This window comes from Sinocyclocheilus anshuiensis, unplaced genomic scaffold (genome assembly GCF_001515605.1).
Source record: "Sinocyclocheilus anshuiensis isolate Anshui unplaced genomic scaffold, SAMN03320099.WGS_v1.1 scaffold254, whole genome shotgun sequence".
Lineage (NCBI taxonomy): Eukaryota > Metazoa > Chordata > Actinopteri > Cypriniformes > Cyprinidae > Sinocyclocheilus > Sinocyclocheilus anshuiensis.
Window position 1 is genome coordinate 270,659 of NW_015546022.1, and position 329 is coordinate 270,987.

The window sequence follows — 329 nt, forward strand, 5'->3', positions numbered from 1 at the left end:
GACTTGACGCGGTTGCCAGATTGACGACACCAACAGGAACGAGCGCACTTGACGATGAATTAAATTAAATATTAAATATTTTCCACCAACTGGCAACCCAGGGTGCCGAAATACAATTGGGTAAACTGGCAGTGGGCGGGTTTCACAAACCAAAACAGAGACCGACATTCCAGCCCGGAATGCATATTTTCAATGGAGAATAACTGACTGTAGCATTGTTTTTCAGATAAACAAGTACGTTAACTTAGCATGTTTCTTAAATATCTGCAAACATATTATGGTATTTTTATGCTTTAGTAGAGTCAAAAACTTACATACAGCACCTTTAA